We start from the raw sequence: 19,998 nt of genomic DNA, 5'->3' as shown, positions 1-19,998 counted from the left end.
GAAAATTGGTACATTAGAATAGAAATACCGCAGTTAACAGCTGAATGCCTTGTAAATTACTTTAAGCTAAAAAACAAAAACCTAATAAGACAATAAAAAAATATTAAAAGTAAAACCAAAAGTTTGGAGGGGAAAAAAAACAGAAGAAATATAAGAAATATAGCATAAAAATAATTGGCATGGAAAACATCTATATAATCTAAGAATTTTTTGACTACTTGAAAAACATGACCAGCAAAAGCCTGACTATTATATTTCAAGATACTATAAAGGAATACTTTCAGAATTCTTAGAACCAGAGAACAAAGTAAAATAAAGACTCTATTGATCAACTCTAGAAAGAAACCTAAAAATGAAAACTGCCAGGAACATCAATACAGAAATCTAGAGTTATTAGATCTAAGAAAAAAAAAGTATCCAAAAAGGAGTGTGAATACCAACAAACACAAGTAGTATCACATAAGATTTAAGAATTGCCACTTGAAAAGTAGAGATAAATTGGAATAAAATATTCTAAAAGGCAAGAGATATTAGTTTGGATTTAAGGATAAGCTACCCAGCAATATAAAGTATTTCTGAGGGAAAAAAACCAAGCAGGACTAGGTAGATATTTAGATATAGAAACTTACACCAAGGAAAACATACAAAAGTACACATATATGTTTAACTGAAAGAGAATATAAGGAAGGATTGTTTCTGAGTTGCTAGGGGCATAAGAACTTTCTTCTCAGAGTCCTAATATCTCTAATTTACAGGGAAAAGTTAAAATGATACATTTGTGGGTGACATTCTGTTCTAATGGTATTAGGAAAAAGCATTGGAGAGAGGGAAAAAAGGAGGAAGAAAGGGAGTGAATTCCTACTTCTATAATGCAGGGACATAAGATGAGATGTATATAGTCATGAAGGAAGGTTTCTGGGAGAAACAGGCACCCAATGAGCCTCTTCATCTAAATCAGATAAAGGAAGACTAAACACAATTATACAGTTTAAGGTATCAAAATACATTAAACTTGGGGCAGCCAGGTGGCTCAGCGAGTAAGAGCACCAGCTCCAGTGTTGGGATGACCTGGATCAAATCCGGCCTCAGATACTCAGCACCACACTCAGAAACAACTGGCTGTGTAACCTTGAGCAAGTTACTTAACCCCAATTGCTTTAAAAAAAAATACATTAAACTCAAAAGGGAAATAATAGGGAAAAGGAACAAGGGAAATATGGAAATGTGTCTAAGAAGGGCAGAGAAGGAAATAATCTTAAAAGCAAACTTGAATAGTGAATGGAGGGATGTGAAAGAATAGAATAAAAAGGAGAGGAAGAACAATAAAAAAGACTGAGACCAGGGATGGAATAAGGGCATGAGAAGAACTACAACAGAGAATAAATTGTTTTGTTTCATTTATAATATCACAAATGTCAGGCAAACTTCCTCTCTTCTATCACCTTCCTCATATTGGTAAACAGAGAGGGAGGAACAAAGAGAAAAAAAGGACAAAAGAACACATGAAAGGAAATGAACAGTTAAAAAAAACAATGGTGAACCTCACCCATAAGGGATGAACTCACCCAGAAGATGGAAAGGAATAGCAGAATGGATTAGAAAACATGTTCCAACCATAGGCTTTGTAAAAGAAACTCACTTGAAAACATGAAGATTCATATAGAATTAAAAGGAGAGGCTGAAGTAAAATTTATTAAACTTCAGCTGAACTTAGTAGGGGTAATAATCATGATTTCAGATAAGGCTACCTTCCTACAGAGATGATAAAAAGAGATAAGCAGGGAAATTACATTAGGCTTAAAAGCATATTGAACAATATCAATACATAATGCATATGCACCAAAAACATAACATCTAAATACATAAAGGAAAATGTAATTGAAGGAGAGGATTCTAGGAAGATGGCAGAATAGATCAGAAAATTCCAAGTTCTCCAGATTTCCTCCACAAATAAAACAAAACAACACCTCAGGGCAAACATAAAACAGTAAAAATAAACAAGTTAGGTCCGAAAAGTGATCCTCCTGGGACAACTGGAGAAGACCTGAGATTTGATCCTTGTGAAGTGTAATCATCTCCAGGCTAGTTCCATTGAAAGAACAACCCACAAGCCCTGAGGCTAGCTGGGTTAGGAGGTAGCCTCAGCCCCAGCCACAGGAATTTTCACTTCCCAAATAGTGAGCAGCTGTGTAAGCAGTGGAAGGTTGGGAGAACCTCTGCTGACAAAGAATGTCAGACTCAGGTACACTGCCAAGATGTGACCCAAGGTGAGAAGGAACCAGCATATGCCCAGTCAGTGCAGAAGCAGTAGGGCAAGGAGGCAGTTGGTTGTCAGCACTTATAGGAGGGCAGGGTTCTTAGTTTTAGGTTTCAGGCCAGAGGGCAGTACTGAAGGAAGATCTGAGGCCAGATACACCAACCCCCATACTATAAGAATAGAGGTGATTGCAATAAATAAACTACTATTTTTTTTTTTTAGAATGAGCAGGAAAAAAAGAAAGAATTCAACTATAGAAAATTACTATGGGAATAGAGAAGATCAGGGTTCATCTTCAGAGGAGGAAACTGAAGCAATAAAAAGTCTCTTCTACCTGAAAGAGTTACTTCAAGTGGTCACCTACCCAAAAAGAATTCATAGAACTTTAAAAAAATGAGAGAGATTGAAGAAAAATTTTAAAAACATTAAGAACAATCCAAGAAAAACAAGATTATGAAAAGAAAGTCAGCCAACTAGAAAAGGAGATCGACAATCTTAAGGAAGAAACTGACTCATTGAAAATTAGAATTGGACAAGGGGAAGCAGGCAAGGTTATAAGAGACCAAGAAATAATGAAACAAAATATAAAGAATGAAAAAATAGAAGAGAAAGTGAAACATCCAATAACAAAAACAACTGATCTAGAGAATAGATCAAGAAGCAAAAACATAAAAACAATCAGACTACCTAAATGCTATGATAAAAAATATCTCAATACAATAACACAAGAAATACTGAAAGAAAATTATCCTGAAGCATCAGAACAAGAAGGGAAAGTAGAAATAGAAAAAATCCACTCATCGCCACCTGAAAGAGATCCTACAAGGAAAAGCTACAGGAATATCACAAATAAGTTCTGAAACTCCCAGTTCAAGAGGAAATATTAACAGCAAAAAGAAAAAAATTCCTTAAATATGGCAGAGTCACAATATGAATCAGACAAGACATAGCAGCAACTACTCTAAAAGACCACAAGTCTTGCTACACTATATATGAAAGAGCAAAAGAACTAGGGTTGTGGCCAAAAATATCATACCCAGCAAAGTTAAGCATAATCTTAAACCAAAAAAAAAAAAAAAGGAAATTCAATAAATTGCCAGACTTTCAGGGTTTTGTAGCAAAAAGATCTGAAATCATTAAAAAATTTGACCTACAAATCCAAGAGAAATATAAAGTAAACATCAAAGACTAATTACAAGGGACTCAATAAGAACAGACTTTATATTTTATATGAGGAAATATAAATTGTATGTTTAAGACTGCTATTAGTAATTGAATAATTCATAAGAAAGATTGGGATAGAGCTGAATATAATGTGATACTAAAAAAAACCACTAGGAAAAGGCAAAAAGTGTAATTATCTTATACAAATGAAATGTAAGAGGAAGAACTGATACAGAGGAATTAGATGGGGGAGGAGAGTTGGTAGTTGTGGAACCCTATTCTTATTGGGAATGGGTTAAAGAGGGAATAATACATATATATATATATATATATATATATATATATGTGTGTGTGTGTGTGTATGTGTGTGTATGTATGCATTCATATGTATAAAATTCTTATAAATTCAGAATGAAATAAAAGACTAAGGAAATGGGGAGGGTGAAGAGGATAAGGGAGAGATTTTATGTTGGTGGGGGAGAGGATAAGGGAGGGATCTTTGCTCTGGTGCAAGGGAAAAGGGTGACAGGGAGAGAATAGGGGAGGAATCCTTGGGGAAGAGGGAGGGTAAGTTAAGTAACAGGAGGGCAAGGTACCAGGTAGAAGTAAAGCAAAGGAGTCAGCAGTGATAGGAAAGAAGAGACACACACAAATATAAAATAAAAATCAGAGGTAGAATTTATTAGGTTAAGAAAAAGCAGGGGTAGTAATCATGATCTCAGGCAAAGTTAAAGCTAAAATAAATTTAATTAGAAATGAAAAATAGGGAAACTATACTATATGTCAGTCATCTTTATTAAAATTGTTTTAGAGCAGGCCTGTACAACTTGTGACCTGCAGGAACACTAAAGGATTTAGGGCAGTCCACACAAAAAATGAACAGAGTATGTTTTCCTCTAGATTTTTCATAGGCTGCCCAAAATCCTTTGGTGTGCTACAAGCAGCCTGCAGACTATAAGCAGGACACCGGTTGTGCAGGCCTGTTTTAGATGATTTAAAATAACTAGGTAGTATAAGGTTGGAATATTTCTGTGGTATAGGAAATGATGAGGGGGTGAATTTAGAAAAAATATGAAAAGACAGACTTATGAAAGATGTTTTCTACCTTCAGAGAAACAGACAAAAAGCATAGTACAGTCTTACATGGATGCATATGAATGTATATGTGTAAGATTATAGATATCTATCTATCTATCTATCTATGCGTGTGTGTGTGTATGTATACACACACCTACATATCCATGCTTAATTGTAGCCTTCTTCAGGGAGGGGAGGAAGAAGGGGTAAAACAGAGCAAAGCAAAAAGTGCACAGCAGAGAACAAAAGAAAATTTACAAGGAAGCAAAAAAGAAACAAACAAAAACAACAGATGGACCCCTCTAAACACAGCATGTAGTATTTATTATATAGGCTTTCTTGAAATGGAAATTTATTGCTTTAGATTTTGAATCTTCTCTTATGTTCTGCTGTGCAAATGGCATTCCTTTATTTTCTTATTTTGCATTTAAGTTTTAGTATTTGAATTTAAAATAAATTAATAAAAATTGTAATTGAAGTAGAAATAGATAACAGGATATTAATAATGGTGGGGGTGTTAATATACCCCTTTTCAGGTCAAAAAGCATTTTAAGCCTTTCAGAACTAGAGAAATCTCACCAAAATATAAACAGAAATGATGTTAAAGAATTGAATAGAACTTTAGAAGAATAATAAATGATAAACTGTTGATAGTTGAATGGTAATAAAAAGGAATTTACATATTTTTATGGCGAATATAACACCTTTACAAAAATTACCCAGGTTTTAGGGCTTAAAGACCTCACCAAAAATGCAGAAAAATAAAATACTAAGCATCATTAGCTGATCACAATGAAATAAAATTTTATTCAGTAAAAAAACCATTAAATAATTTAAAAATTGTGACTAAATGATATTGTCTCAAAGAAGAGTAATATCAAATTATAGAAAAGATGAAAATTTCATCAAAGAAAATGCAATAATGAACAATGTAGCAAAATTTATAGATCACAACTAAATTAGTTCTGAGCGATAAATTTCTTTCTCTATTTTTATGGACTAAAGAAAGAAAACAAGCAAATAAATTCAGCATGAAACTAAAACACAAATTTGAAGAAAAACTAGTAAAAAAAAAAAAGCCCTAACTAAACTATAATGTAGAAATTTTGAAAATTGAACATAAAATTAATAAAATTGAAAGAAAAAATGAAATCTATTGAATGGATAAAACTAGAAGCTGGGGAAGGGTTGGGGAAGTGGGAAACTAATAATAAAGTTAGTTAATCTTCAAGGGAGGAAAGTCAAAATTTTGTATTAAAGATGAAAAAGAAGAAAAAGAACTCATAACAATTAAGGAGGAAATCAGAAACTATTTTACCCATATCCTTATAAAACTGATAAGAAGCAGGGAATATGATAGATAGATAGATAGATAGATAGATAGATAGATAGATAGATAGATAGATAGATAGATAGATAGGTAATAACCAGAATATCCAAAGAGGAAACAGAGAATTTAAAGAATCCAATTAAAAGGATCCAGAAAAGAATTTTCTATTCCTATACTCTAAACTTGTGGTCTAAACTTGTACTGCCCACAAAGGAACATTATTTTTGAGATATTTTATATTTACATTGTTTGAGTTTTAGTCTACAATGATGATCATAAGATTGTAGATTTAGATACAGAAGGAAAATTAAGCATTATTAAGTCAAACACTTCATTTTGTAGATAACTAGTTTGAGACCCAGAGAGAACAGTGGCACACTGGATAGAGCACCAGATCTGGAGTCAGGAAGACCTCAATTCAAATCTGACCTCAGACACTAGTTGTGTGACCCTTGACAAGTCATTTAATCCTCTTTGCATCAATTTCTTCATCTGTAAAATGAGCTAAAGAAAGAAATAGAAAGCTGTTCTAGTATCTTTGCCAAGAAAACCCCAAATGGGGTCATGACGTGGGCTGCTCAGTGTCTAGCACTAAGCATGGTGGGAGATGTGTATAAGAAATGACCAAACCATGTGGGTAGTTCAAGGAAGAACTATGTATGCCATTTATGATTCTTAGGACAAGGTTTTTTATACATCAAGGAGACAAAAAAAAAGAATCAAGTATTCTTAACATTATCTTAGTCTGTCAGATCCTGGAAGTAGCATAGAAATATTTTGTTATCTAGGCGCCAAAAAGTCTTAGGAAAAGTCAGCTTACTCCTTTCATATGCAGTCACATTACAAAGGATGCTCTCCAGAGCAGGCTTCAAGGCCAAAGCAAAACAGTGGTCATCAAGGATATCTGCATAGGAGCTGACCACCCAAGAGTCAATCTGAATCAAATATTTGGCTCTCAGCAGGGTCACAGAGTCAGACTCAGCTGAAATGACTGATCAACAAGAAAAGTTTCAGAGTAAGTCAGTGAGAGAGGCAGGATTCAAGCCCAGCTCACCAGACTCCAAGCCCAACACTTTCTACTCTTCCTTCCAGTCTAAGAGTCATATAGATTGGACATAAGTATAACTACACTACTGGTGGGGGAGCCTAAAATGAAAATAACACTCAGAAGCTCAATCAAGAGTTAATCATCAACTCATATTCCACATTTGACTTTTTTCTATTATTTCATTTTATTGACCTGTAAAACTCCTCTAAGCCAAATGGATTTCAGTTTCAGAAAACTTTAAACAAAGTCTTTTCTATACTTTGTATAATATATTTTTAAAAAACCTGTTTTTGCTACTGACTTTTCTTAGGAAAAATCTCCATCATCACAAGGACATAGAAATTACACTGTACAGACAATTAATTTCCTTCCTCCTGGTAATTGTTATGGAAGTATCCATGTGCTTGTAGTTTTCTATTCCAGAATTTAAAATAAAATATGGAAATTGACATTTTTGTTCAATAATGTACAACACTACTGAGAATTAATAAATAACAAACAACACATGGCACAAATATGCATTTGGCACAATACAATACTTTGAAAATTCCCTAAGAAATGTATAAAATCAAGTCATGAACACTTGTGTTCATGTAATTTCATTCTCATATGATTACTTCAGTGTGATCTACACTCTTTACCTCCATGTCACTGTAGAAATACACATATATGTATATACACACACACACATATATACATATACATATATATGTTTCTTTGTTCCTTCTTCCTTGTTAGCATTCTGTGGTGTGTGTGTGTGTATATACATATATGTGTATTTCTACAGTGACATGGAGGTAAAGAGTGTAGATCACACTGAAGAAATACACATATATGTATATACACACACACACATATATACATATACATATATATGTTTCTTTGTTCCTTCTTCCTTGTTAGCATTCTGTGGTGTGTGTGTGTGTGTGTGTGTGTAAAGTGTATGATGAAGAACTGTGAATGACTTGCCTACTCTGATCTACTTGATCCTACTGATCTTTTTTTTAAATCACCAAAAAAACCTGAGTTCAAGTATTACTTGGTCTCTTTAGTTCTCGTTTTTCTCATTATTAAAATTAAGGAGCTGGACAAAATTAAGGTTTCCTAATCCAAGGACCATGAACTTCTCTGTGTGTATATAAATGTATATATGCATTTATAAAGATAGGTAACTATTTCTATATAATTATTTTTGTAAGCATATGCATTTTATTTTATGTATTGAAATACATACTCAATTCCAATAAAGGGTTGTCTATGTACTTAATTATGTATTTAAATACATACTTATGTATGTAGCCTTGCTCCACTGGGCAACCAAAGGGGCCCATGACCAAAAAAAAGGTTAGAACTCCTGAATTATATGGTCTCTAAGTTTCTTGCTAGCTCTAAATCCTAGTATCTTAGGATAGCTTTTTTTTTTCTTTTATTTCCAGGCAAAGGATGCATTGTCATTTCTCCCACTCCCACTGATGCTTGAAATTTCATCTTTTTATTTGGAAGAGTCTCTGATGCTTAAGGAAAGTGCTTTTAGCAGAAAGAATTGTCTGTATTTGCCCATGATAGTATTAGAGTTTCCTTTTGGATCATCCTACAGATACACACGAGTATAGATAGACATACGCATTTATATGTAAATGTATATATACACACATGCATATACATATGCAATGTTCTGTAAAACTGGTCTCCCAGGTCTTGCTGACATTTATTAATGCACCCAGGGTCAAAACAAAGGCCTCATTTTTCCTCATCATGCACTAATATCCTGCTGATTATTTTTCCTAAGCTGTGTATAGATGGGAACCTTTTTTACATTAAGTTTCTGCTGGACTGTGATTGCAATATGCATGCTCATGTATTCATTGTCATCTTATATTAAGGCATCTAGTGATCTGACAAGTTCAATGCTGAAAAAAGCATGTAGATTAATAATAGCATGTAAAGAACATTCTATACAATGCAGATATTTCTATCCAGAATATGTCAAGTGGTGAAAGGTGCAACAATCACAATCAAAATTTATACTTGATATTATTTCTCTGAACTTCTTTTGGATTAAGGGTCACAGAAAATTAGAAGGATCAAGTTACATTTTTTTATAGCATGATAAATTTGTCACTTTGTCATTTCTTATCACTTGAATATATCAAAACAAAAACATTTAAATTCATCACAGAGACTGACCAACCAAAGAAAGTGAGAACAGCTCCTTTCATACTTTGAAAGTCATGAGTCATCTCATCAAAGTAGAAAGATTTGTTCAAAAGTCACTCAGAATAAAATTGTGGAGATTTCTTAAGAAGTACACTTCATGTGATCTAGATTTGTACCATTTATCAAAAGAAATAAATGACCTCATGGTGAGGTTCTTTAGCAAGACCTCATTGAATATCTCAACTAACATGAACCTAGTTCCCAAGCAAGTTCAGAGATAAAATGGAATGAGAAAGTTGCACAATGAAATTCTAAATTCAAAAATGTTCATATAACTCTGGTTGGAAATGTTATAGAGTGGCACTTAGGAAAGACTATAGTATTTAGGATAGAAATCCCATCTGTAATACCTGGTTATTTTATGACTATTTGGCAAGATAATGTGTTACAATATTGAGATTAAGGGAATTTGAATCAGAAAAGAAGGGTGCAGTTACTTGTTTTGCTTTTTGACTACCTGTAAGTTCTTAAGCAAATCATTTAACTTCTCCAGACTCCAGTTTGCTCTCATAGATAATGAAATGGACTAAATCATCTATGAGGTCCCTTTGAGCTCTACACCTAATTTATTATCCTACATTACTTGATCCTCAGTAAAGTAATTTAGAGAGCCATATGATCTTATGGTTTATTTTCTCCCTAAACAACAATAGATGCTTACCTTATGTGTTTAGGGCATTTGAAAGGCATTCTGATACAATGAAAAGGGCATTAAATATAGTCACAAGAACTGAGTTCAAATCCTGCTTTTGCTACATACTATATATGTGACCTTGGATAAATCACTTAACCTCTGAGCCTCATCTGTAAAATCAGAAAGGTTGACTTAATAATTTTTTTTTGTGAAAATTTCCAGCTCCAAATCTATGAGCCTATGAGCTATTATTATATGCTGGAGGAAATAATAAAATTTAGATAATAGAAAGCACCTATATTAATGGATATTATGGTCTATTAGCCTATGGGAAAAAATTAAAAACACAATGGCATAGAGTTATAGTATACAATAAATATTTCATGATATCAAAAATGTTGTAAATAAGTATTAGAGATAGTAAAAATGAAGTTCTTCAGACATCTGAAAAGGTATTATCAGAGTGATCAGCAAATAGTTGACAATTGAGTTTAAAGGTTGAGTAGGAATTTTATAGGATCAGAGAAGATAACAGAGGAAAGAAATGGAATGGAGGAAAAATATTTCAAATATAAGGTACAATGTAAGCAAAGCACAATAGCAGAGGGCACAGGGTAAGTCCAGTAAGAAGAGAATAGACCAATGTCCTTGGAGCTTAGAGTGCTTGGAGAGAATAGGAAGGACAGACATAAGGCCAGAAAGAAAGGATGATTTAATATCATAGAAGGTTTTGGATGACAGGCAGAGGAATTCAAAGTTTACTCAGTGGGCAATAATGATTTTGATTTAATTATTATTTTTGACATTCATTTTTATTGTGAGTTCTAAATTCTTTCTCTCCCTTCAGCCCCTGCTTCACCTATTGAGAATCTAAGAAATATGACACACGTTGTATATGTAAAGTCATTCAAAACAAATTTCCATGTTACATTAAAAAAAAGAAAAATTTTAAAAGTGAAAAAATATGATTCAGTCTGCTCTCTGAGTTTATCAATTCTATCTCTGGAGGTGGATAGTATTTTTCAGCATGAGTCCTTTGGAACTGTCATGGATCAATGTGCTGACCAGAGTTTCTTATAATATTGGTTTTTTGTTTTTGTTTTTGTTTTTTTCTTTTGGAGGGCAATTGGGGTTAAGTAACTTGCACAAGTTTACATGGCTAGTTTTTTTGTGTGGCTGTTAAGTGTCTGAGGCCGGAACTGAACTCGGGTCCTCTTGACTCCAGGGCTGGCACTTTACTCACTGTGCCACCTAGCTGCCCCTACAATATTGTTTTTACTGTGTATAGTATTCTAGCTCTGCTCACTTTACTTTGCTTAAGTTCATACATTTCTCTCTAGGTTTTTTTTATGAAATATCCTATTCATTTCTTATAGCACAATAGTATTACATCACAGTTTTATGTTCAATCATTCCTCAATTGATAGGCATCTCCTCAATTTCTGAGTTTTGCCAGTACAAAAGAGCTGCTATAAATATTTATGTACATTTAGGTCGTTTCCTTTTTTCTTTTATCTCTTTGGCATACAGACTTAATGAATTTTAAACCTAAATAGAAAAACTAGATCAAGATTTTTCTGGCAGTGGTATAAATGAGTTGGAGGGGTGAAAAAGGGAGAAAGATCAGAGGTGAGAGGATCTGCAAGGAAACTACAGCAATAATCTTAGGAGGTTGTAATGAGAGCCTGCAGCAGATCCATAGCAGTAGGAATGAGGAGGAAAAGACAAATGTGAGATGCTACAGATAAAGCATTAGTAGGAATGTGTAACAACTGTCTCAATGCTATAGATTAGGGAGAAGGATGAGTGAAAGATAGCCATCAATTCAATAAACATATAAATACCAACTATGTGAAGGTTACCATTGTAGAATAGGTACTCAGAGACAAAAATAAAATAGTCCCAGCATTCAAGTACATTATATTCTATTGGACCACAAACAGGATAGGACCTTAAAAGATACAACACAATGTAGTGGAAATAAGATTGGATTTGGAATCAAAGAACCTGGTTTCAATGAATCACCTGGCATTTTTAAGTGTCTACTATGTGTCAGAAACTGTTTTAATCACTGGGGGATACAAAGTAAGGCAAAACCAAAAAGTAGTCCCTGATCTCAATGAACTCAGAGTCTAATAGATGAGAAGCATCAAACAGCTGCACAAATATGTATACAGGATAGATTTGAGTGTAGTTTCAGAGAGAAGGCACTAAGATTAATGGGAATTAGGAAAGGCTTTCTTTTAGAAAGAGGGACTTTAGTTGAGACTTGAATGATGATAGGCAGTGGGAAAACATTCCAGACATAAGTGACAATGGTATTGTATTTGAGTAATAGCAAGTCTAGTGTTGGTGAATTGAAAATAATACAGAGAGGCGTAAAAGGTAAGGTTACTTGCATGACCATGGATCAGTCATTCTCTTCCCTAGGTCTCAATTCTCTCTCTCTCTCTCTCTCTCTCTCTCTCTCTCTCTCTCTCTCTCACACACACACACACACACACACACACACACACACATACACACACTGCCCCCTCCCTGAGGGAAATGAGGGAATTAGGACAGCAAGTGGTTAATGGTTGGAATTGAGTGACTTCATCTTGTGACTCAATTCTGGACCTAGCTCAATTCCCTTTCTATTCAATTATATGTCTGTTCCAATTTCTGTCTTGTGGGGAAACTTTATTCAGTTGTGAGAACTGGGAGAAAACTTTATTTTATTGTTTGAACCTAACCCTGTGTGGCTGGGAAGCTGGACCACCTTTCACCTTCACCTGTTGCTTAGAGACCTTTAACTAAGGACCTAAGTTACTCTGATCAGAAACCCAGTCAGATGCTAAGACTGATACAGAGCATTTTCTCACAGTTATACATCGCAAGTAACCCATATCCCTTACCTGAAAACTGGCCCTGCACTTATCAATCAGTTATTATTTCTAAGTTTTTTTTTACTGTTTACAGACAGTGGGGGAGACTGGGACACCTTTTTCTGATTTTAGGGAATTGCACATTGTTCAATCTCCCCCTCCAAACTTGGAAAGTCCCTAATTTTTCCTCCAGTTAGAAATCAGATTACCTAATTTTGTATCCTGGTTAATTGTTTTCTTTTATTTAGTTGGTCTTATTCTATTAATCATTTTAATGAATAAAAGTCTGTCTCCCCTGGTATGAAGGATCCATCCCTAAGCTGAGGAAGGGGTCTGGGACTGATTTGTTAGACAATTGGCATGCAGTGCTTAATAAATGGATATGCTTGGAAGCTTGAAATTTTGTTTCTCAGGCATTTCATCTTTCAGCTGTCACATCCCTTTCTACCCCCCCTCCACCTTAACATTTTTTCTGTGTGGGATATGAAAACTGGTGGATATTAATAATTATAACCTTGAATATTAGATCTGCATGTTTATAGAAATCAAAGTATTCAGAAATGTTACATTTCTTTTAGGAATTCTACACAACTTCAACTGAACCATCATTAATGCTCTAGAATTCTTATCCACTCTAAATAGTTCCCTTTTTCATTCCCTGAAGCAAGTTTCAAAACTCTTTCCCTTCCTTATTACCAGTTTTGCCTTGTAACCTCTGTACTTCAGAGATAATTTTCTGAGTGACTTAGCATCTTTCCTCCATTTCTTATAACTTTGCAGTGTCATCTCCCACTGCCCTTCTTCCCACTGGTCCCCAAAGAAGAGATACTCTTCATCCTCAATAGAGTTTATCCCTCTATCTGTGACCTTGAACTCATTTCTTTTAAATCCTCCAGAATTCTATAGGTTACACCCTAGAACATGCAGAGATTCCCAGCTTCTTTTTGGAGCTCCAGATCCACATCTTCAACAATTACAATGTCCCCTTGGCAATTGAAAGTCAGCATATCGGAAACTTGACGGATTATCTACTTCCACAGACTTTCCCTTAATTTTCATCATAAGACCACAGATTAATAGTAAGAAAGGACTTTAGAAGTCATTTAATTCAACACTCTCAATTTTCTGATGAAGACTGGAATCCAGAGAGGTTAAGTAACTTGCCGAAAGTCCCAGGATTGCAACCCATTGACTCTGATTCTACATTCACCACCTTCTTTGCTATAGCTTACTTTTTTCACTAATTTTACTATTTCTGTCTGTGTCACCACTTTTTTCTAGGATCTCATGTATGCAATTTAGGGGCTTGACTGAAGCCTGGGTCACAGCCATGACCAAAGGGCATAATCTTCCAAACTTACATCAGTAACTTCTACACTTCCAGACCCCAGCTAGGGGGAGGAGACAACCACTTTGTTTCCAGAGTAGTTTTTCTTTTTGGTTAATTTTTACTTTTTTGCATAGGCTTTCTTTAAAAACATTAAATAAGTCAACATTCTATCATGGTAGAGAAATGTTATTCAAAGCATTAACTGAAAAGAATCATAATGGTGGAAATCAGACCCCCTTGAAAGTCAGGATGGTTAATGGTATATTCTAAATGCTGACATGGTTTTAATTTGAACATATTGCGGACTTCATAATGTTATTTCAAGCATGAGACATAAAAAAGACTTAGTGATGTGAAAATAATGAAGGATCTTCATAAGTTATGGTTACAACACTTATTTTCCCATTTTCTATTTGTGCCATATTTGCAGTTTCATATTCATCCTCATTAGTGACAAAGAACAATAGCAGAAATAGCCATGAACACCATTTTTTTATGTGTGCTACATCCTCCCTAACTGTTAGGAAAAAAGTAGGCCTATTCCAAGGATGCCAATTCTCTATTAGAAAGGAGAGAAATTTTCAAGCTACATGTTTTCACTTTAGTGACACCTGAAATAATAACAGTGAAAGTCTAGGTTATTGCCAACACAATGGCATTATTCCTTATCATAACAAGGGAGTCAAGGACATTATGCTATGGCACAACTGGGAACATTCACACCAGAACCAGGTAACATACATTTGCTTTGTTTTGTAGATGAATGTGTGGCTTCCACCAGAAGATAGCATTTAGTGTGTAATTTGGTCCATTTGGGGTGAAAATATGTCAAATAATAATTTTATATTATCTGTTTGCAGATTAATCACTATTATCCTTGAAATAATAGCCATAAAACACTCATTATTTGTCAGTGAAAATATGTACTTAGGAAGCTACAATTCCTGGATTGAGTGCTAATGAAAATGTTCATTTCCCACCTACTGAGAACACTATTGTAACTGCAATGATGCAGCTCTTATCCATGACTGCTGGCAGTCCCATTGCTTTTGAAAATGCTGTGTCACATTGGCTCATTTTATTTTATTCCCTACAGATTAAACTGAGCAACCCTGTAACATTTGTTACTCAACTTGAACAAAGGAAATGTAAGATCTATCACCCAGATAATTAGCACCCCAGCTTTCAAGGGGGCTGATTTCCACCATCATGATTCATTTGAGTTAACATTGTGAGTACAAGTTTTCAAACATGTAAGGATGTTGGCTTATTTTGCTTTTTTTTTAAGAAAGCATGTTAAAAAAATAAGAAGAAACTATCAAAAAGAAAAAAAACTGCTCTGGAAACAAAGTGGGTGTTTAACTTCCATCTGCTTAGGAATGGTTAAAGAAGTGGTGATGTATAAATATGATGAAAATAATTGCAATAAAAGAATCAACAGACATAAATGTTATAAGGCATTGGGGAGATTTATTTAAATTTATTCAATAAAAAAAAGAACACTGTATATAGTGACCACAATAATGCTATGATGACATTTACAGGAAGGAGCATCAAAATGTGACAGTGACACTAAAAAAATAATCAAGAGAGGATTATTTCTGAAAAAAAATTTAAAGAGGAATGACACTGCTGACATTGACACTATTAGGATAATGCACTCCAAGTTAAAAGGTAAGAGAAGAAAGGTATTTTTAAAAGAGTAAACTTAAGCCTTGTCAAATTTGTTTTGTTTTTCTTCACTGTACTTGTAGAATGGAATATAATAAATAACCCTGCTGCATACAAGAGCAAGTCTTGCTATGGAGGTCAGGACAGGTCTACCTTCAATATATCACTTGATTTTCTTGGAATTATACTCAAAAATTAAATACATCTCCACAGAGATATCATGAACTCTAGCTTTCCAATGAGGTACCTTGTCACCTGGCTGATGATAATAGTGATACTTAGTTTCAAAGAGATTCAGAAATTCAAACACATTCAATTGTTTCTAAAACAAAATGTCACAGATGTTTTTTGTTTTCCTTAGAAATTAAATCAGCATTAACTAAACGTTTGCTATTCCCTTTGAGGTAATTCAAATGTGGCATCTGATATAAATAACAACATAGCAAAGAAGATTTACAAGGTTTGTGACAAAGGAGTAGCCTGCATATCACAGCAGGAATATGTGCCAAAAATCAATCATTGCCCCTTAATAAGGAGCACAGTCTTTAAAATTATAACAAGAATAATTTAACCAGTTCTAATGGAAAATTAAAAAAACTTCAAAGGCAAGTGACTTGGTAAAGTCAGTAAAGAGATAAAGTAAAGAGACCTCCCAGGCAATTTGTACTACATGCTTTGCACTATATACCTAAATCTGAAAGAAGATGAATACTCTCCTAATGTGTTTCCTAGCTCTCATGGAAGATTTCATGAGTAGGATTCAAATGGAAGAAGGTCCTCCAAATGCTTCTTTCTGAGGGTAGAATTGTGAACTGATTGCATCATCCTACAAGGCTTCTTCAATAAACTCCATATTATTTTAAAATTGGCATAATAATCTATGTAGAAAAAAATTTAAATTGATACAAACATTCATTGTTTTGACCTTGACATGTTGTTGGAAGGTTTAGTTGTTATATCAGTACATATTTATGTCACAGGTACTATAGATAATATGTGGGGACAATAATGGAAGGGGAAGAAGAGAACAAGTAGACCATATTTGGGAAATTTTCCCTTATCCTGAAACAAATGGCTCTCTCTCTTTTTTTAATCATCTTATGATTACAGTGAATTTATATGATTTCAACTTATGGAATACTATGGTTTCTGAAGAATTAAAGTTTGGATCACAACAGAGCATGGGTGGATGATGGAGATAGGTAAACTGCAACATATTACCAATGAAGAATTGCAGACAGGATATATAAAAGTAAAGAATGTTTAGACCAGGGATTTTCAAATATTATGAAGTTTTCAAAATTTATTATAGTTACTAGATAGTTCAACTGACCCTAATTTTTGGCGCGTCTGGGCAATTTCTCCAACTGTTCCCCATATCTGGAATTCTCTCTTTCTTCCACTCTAATGACTTCCCTGGCTTCCTTTAATTAAATCTTGCCTTCTACATAAAGCCTTCCTTCTGTTAATTGGTTCTTCTTATCCTGTAGGTATATAGTTTGCTTTGTGTACATTTGTTTGTAGGATTCCTCCTCTTTTAGATTGTAAGCTCCCTGAGGGCAGGGACTGTCTTTTCCATCTTTTCATATCCCCAAAGCTTAGCCCTGTGCTTGACACTTTGTAGCCCCTTAGTGAATATTTATTGATATCTTGTAATGCCATGCACAAGAGGCTTTCCAGAGAACTGCTACTGTGAACAGCTATTAAGATTCTGATTACACAGTATAGTGAACACTCTATTCCATAACAAATCAAAGCAAAACATTCACAAAAACCAAGGTACAATATTCACAATATTACAACTTATCACAGAAAATCACAATATAGTATTCACAGCAGCTTATCGTTGGCCACATAGTTTTCACCAAAGCAGTCATAATATTTAGAACAAAGAACAATCATCTCAAAGTACAATAGTCAAAGTCTTCCACTCATGGGGCACACCAGATGAACTCAATCAGTAACTTATTCAGCAGTCAATTATTAAGTATCATACACAAACCACTAGTAAACTACAATTTCATCATTACTCAGTACCCATGGAGAGGTCTTTTCATCTCAAATCGGGGCCAGTTCTCAGATTCCCTGGATCCCCTTCCATGGTCCCAGATTCTACCTGGATTTACCAGACTGTCACCTGGGTTCAATGGTAGCCAGCTCCCAGTTCCTTGTCCAGCTCTCTGGGTAGGTACTGCTCCACACAGAAGTTCACAGGGTCCAGCCCATCTTAAATCCTTCACAATTTCCTTAGAACAAAGAACAATCATCTCCAAGTACAATAGTCAAGAACACTGCCTAGGGTTCAACATGTTCAAACATAGCAAGAGACACTTTTAGAATTAGTTTTTACCAATCCAATGCACATAATCTCATTGCCAAAAGAAATCTCATGCTTCAAGGAATACAGGTATTTATTTTGGAGTAATTCAACTAACATGAGACATATTAAGGTCCCAAAGCTTCAACACATGCAAGGGCATGATTTTCAAATGCAAAGAGGAGGTTGCAATATCCCAATTTTGCCTAGTACACATAAATGATCTGGCAGGGAATGTGCCCAAACAAAGCTTGCATTTTTGGCTTCGTGAATAAAAGGCCAATTTTCAGAAGCTGTGTCAGAAATAATGTGTAGCTGTATTCAGATTTGAACTATTTGCATGGACACAGAGGAAGGGGTATTTTTCTAAAAGACTATGCAGAACATGCCTTGTAGCAGCAGGAAATCTATAAGGGGGAAGCTCAGATCAATGTCATTATCTAGAAGGAACTTCTGAAATAGATTTTAAATCCTTTGATGTAATTGCTTGCTGAGTTTGCCATTATGGGCGGCACTATCCTTTTGACTGATTGAGGGCCTAACAATGTTCAGTTTTCACTTGTGCTGCCAACCTACCCATGGTAGATGAATCTTAAAGTTACACAGATGTTTGATGTTTAATTTAGCTAATATGGCACTATGAGTCAACAAAACACATTCTGTGTTAATGGCCCCGAAGTGGGTAAGGGACAGGAACACATGCAGAGCTAATCTTCCTGTGTTAAGTCAAGCCTTTGCTCTCTGAAACTATTAAAATGAATTCTGATTTGAAAGCCCAGTGGCAGTTTTTCTCTCCCTCGTCCCTTCAGAAATATACTACTGATTATATTGGAGCCTTCAGAATCTGAATTCAATGAATAAATTAACAGTGCATAAAACAGTTAAGTGAAGCATGAGGAGCAATGAAGTAAGAAGAGTAATTTCTTCAAGAAAGACCCTATTTTCCACAATCCTTGATATTAACTATAGGCCACCATACTGCTGTCTCCTTTTCTTCTTCTGCCAGTCCCTCAAAGTACAGATGAGAAAAAGTCCATTCTATGATCCTCTAAGAAGGTCAGTGACTTTCCTAGAGTTACCCAGTTTACAAGTTTATGAAGCAGGATCACAGAATCACTGGATGGGAGTTCAGAAGCCAACCAATCAGATTTGTTCCACTTTATACATAAGGAAGTTAAGATTCCCAAGGAAGTTAATTGACTTACCCAAAGTCACAAAATTAAAAAGTTGCAGAGCTAGTATTTAAAACCAGGTCCTCTGACTCAAGCCCAGCATTCTTTCCACTATATCAATTTTCTAACCTTGCCTAATACACATAGATGATCTAATAGGGAATGTGCATAAGAGGCCATTAGCTTTATAGATTTATGTCAGAAACAATAGTGTAAATATATTTAGGAGGATTGGACTGTTTGCATGGACACAAAGAATTGTCTTCCCTCTTCTATTCACTGTGTCCTGGAGGTGTTGTGACCACAAATTGAGAAAACCAAAATCCTTCTGGGTGAGTCAATAAGTATTGAGTCCAGTATTAAATGAGATGCTGAGATTTTATCATCTCTGCACTTCTCAGCTATAAGACTTTTGTAGTAGATGTAGTTTGCTATTTGAAAAAGCCAAACATACAAAAATCTGAATGTTTCTTCATCTTTTCTCATTAGTAATTAAGAGATATGGAAAAAATGGGCATATGAGTCAGTAAAAGTTGATCTTTACTCAATCATTTTTTTTGTGTGGAGTGTATTGGATATGATTCTTCCCACTTCTTTGTAAAATTCTTGATTTTGAAACTCAGACCCCCAAGTGCCTTTAAAGTTGTTTTGTCTTTAATACAAATTTATTTTTATGCACCTAATCAGATTCAGTTATTCTTTGCAATTTCCTTTTAAGTTCATTTGTCACTGCATCACATAGTAAGGTACTAAGATGGTGGAATTTATGTTTAATGTTATCAGTATCATTGCTAATGAGAATAAAGCATTACATAAATTCTGACTAATCTTGTTGACTTCATATCTGTTTGTCAACTTCCTTCCAGTTTCATCCATCAACAGTTGAGTGAGGATGTCATTCTATGGTTTCCTGA

This window comes from Petaurus breviceps, unplaced genomic scaffold, assembly GCF_028583685.1.
Source record: "Petaurus breviceps papuanus isolate PSGF00001 unplaced genomic scaffold, PetGlider_PUasm1.0 126, whole genome shotgun sequence".
NCBI lineage: Eukaryota > Metazoa > Chordata > Mammalia > Diprotodontia > Petauridae > Petaurus > Petaurus breviceps.
Note: the sequence above shows the minus strand (reverse complement) of the source record.